At 40.0% G+C, this 2,240-nt stretch overlaps 1 pseudogene; it reads right to left on the bottom strand.

Moving 5' to 3' along the window:
• Window positions 1-1,048: 1,048 nt before the first annotated feature.
• On the bottom strand, window positions 1,049-1,893 carry LOC100948142 (annotated as a pseudogene).
• Window positions 1,894-2,240: the final 347 nt, after the last annotated feature.

Below are 2,240 nucleotides of genomic sequence, written 5' to 3'. Positions count from 1 at the left end.
CGAATGGGTATATAACAACTGCTTATAGAACTTAGAGAAAATTTTATTAAAAAATTAAAATGACTAGCACTCTGGGAGGCCAAGGCAGGTGGAATGCCTGAGCTCATGGGTTTGAGACCAGCCTGAGCAAGAGTGAGAGCCCGTCTCTAAAAATAGCCAGGCATTGTGGCAGGTGTCTGTAGTCCCAGCTACTTGGGAGGCTGATGCAAGAGAATTGCTTGAGCCCAGGAGTTTGAGGTTGCTGTGAGCTGTGATACCATAGCACTCTACCAAGAGCAACAAAGTGATACTGTCTCAAAAATAAATAAAACGAGTTAAAACCTGATATATGAAAATAGGCAAAAGTGAAATAAAAGCACTTTTATGACAAATATTTAGCTGGATTGAAAGATAGATCACAGAAGAATCATTTACTCATAAAGAAGTCTCAAGTTAAAAAATGCACATATTATTTTTAAAAGGACTACTATAATAGTAAATTTAAAAGTATTCAAAAAGTTAGAGTAATCTTAACCTGCCTGCCCTCGAGTGAAGATTATTCTGAAACATTGTTTGTGTTCAAAAAGTTAGTGCATATTAAGATTCCGTATAGGCAAGGCACAAATGGCTTAGAGAACCTGATTGTAACATAAAGTCTTCATTTTCTGCAAAGCATTTATCCAGCCAGTGATATCAGGTGGGCAGTTAGAAACTGTGCTCTTGCTTCTGGCACAGTGCTGAGAGGGTTCATTATGACTCAATGTAAGTCAAAAGAAGTAGATTTAACCTACTGCATGATAATTAAAAAATACAAATTTTATAAATAAGAAATAACTCATATATATCACCAGTATTTCTTTCTTTCTCAGTATTTATGAGCTAAGAATTCCTTTATCTGATCTATGATTACTATACATCCTAAGAACACCATACTTGACATATGGAACAGGAAAGGGAGGGAGAATATTCAAGATTTCCTGCCCTACTCTTTCCTTCTGGGTTAAAGGCTAATTTATTCCCCCACTTCATCCTTGGAAGGGTATAACTCAACTATGCTGGTCTGTATGGCTCAGTGTATTGCTTCTATGATGCCTTGTAATATACCATAAGCAGAGGGAAGACAATCCTTGAGTTTTTCTCAGCAGCAATGGTGGTCAGTGTCTAAAGTTATCTAAGCTACAGAGCCACCTGGAGATTCAGTGATGATCACAGAGGCTCCTTTTAATGCCATGGATGCATTCATTTTTCCATCGGCTGCAATGACTGTGGCTCTGGCCCCCTAGTATGCTTCTGCTTCTGCAGCCATAGCTCTCTGGAGCAGCACAGGTAGTTTCATGTCCTTAATTTCAACACGCTACACCTTCATCACCCAGTCATCAGTGGTGTCATCCAGAGTACACTGCATGTTGTGTGCAATTTCTTCTCTGTCTGAAAGTATCTGAGAGAGGTTCTTGCTGCCCAAAATGTTCTTCAGGGGAGTTTGTGTCAAAAGACAGGTTCCTGAGTCAAGGTTACTGATATTTGCCACAACTAGGGTTGCATTCTGAACCAGGTAACATCTTCTACACTGTCACTGAATACTTAGTGAGAATCTCCTGAGGAATAATATCAAATGAAATAGTTCTCATGTCCACTTTGCTGAAGCTGTCAGTACACAGCAGAATAAAAAAACAAACCAGGTCTTTGGTATCTTCCTTGTAAAATGCAGCACAACTTAAAGATAACTCTTTCATACTCCTTTATAATCACTATGCACATTCATACTGATAGTGGGAAAGTTATATCAGGAATAAGAATGAGGCAGCCACCAAGATCCAATCACAAGGTCCAAGACCTGTACTTGGACTATCATTGAAGGAGTTGAGGAACCACCAACTAAACTCCGGAGTCCCTTGTGTGCTGCTTCTCAGCCATGTTGCCTGAGCCAGAGTCGAGCTGCCTAAGAGGCCTCCACTTAACCAAAGATGCCAGGTTATCAGAGAAATTTTAAAAAGAAACTGAAATCCTCTCTCTCTTTCTCTCTCTCTCTCTCCCCTTCTGCCTTCCTTCTCTCTCTCTCTTCTGTCTTCCCCCTTGCTCTTCTCTACTCTCTCTCTCTTCTCTTCCCCACTCTCTCCTTATCTTTCTCTGCTCTTTTCTCTCCTCTTTGGTGCTGCTCTGCAGCCTCCCTCCCCCTACCAATAAAGACCTTTTGTACAAGCAAAAAAAAGAAAGAAAGAAACTGAAATAATTTTTAAAAGATCAAACAGAATACTTGGAAC

The sequence above is a fragment of the Otolemur garnettii genome, unplaced genomic scaffold (assembly GCF_000181295.1).
Source record: "Otolemur garnettii isolate 467f Iridium unplaced genomic scaffold, OtoGar3 scaffold00157, whole genome shotgun sequence".
NCBI lineage: Eukaryota > Metazoa > Chordata > Mammalia > Primates > Galagidae > Otolemur > Otolemur garnettii.
Note: the sequence above shows the minus strand (reverse complement) of the source record. Positions and strands in the feature narration are given on the sequence as shown.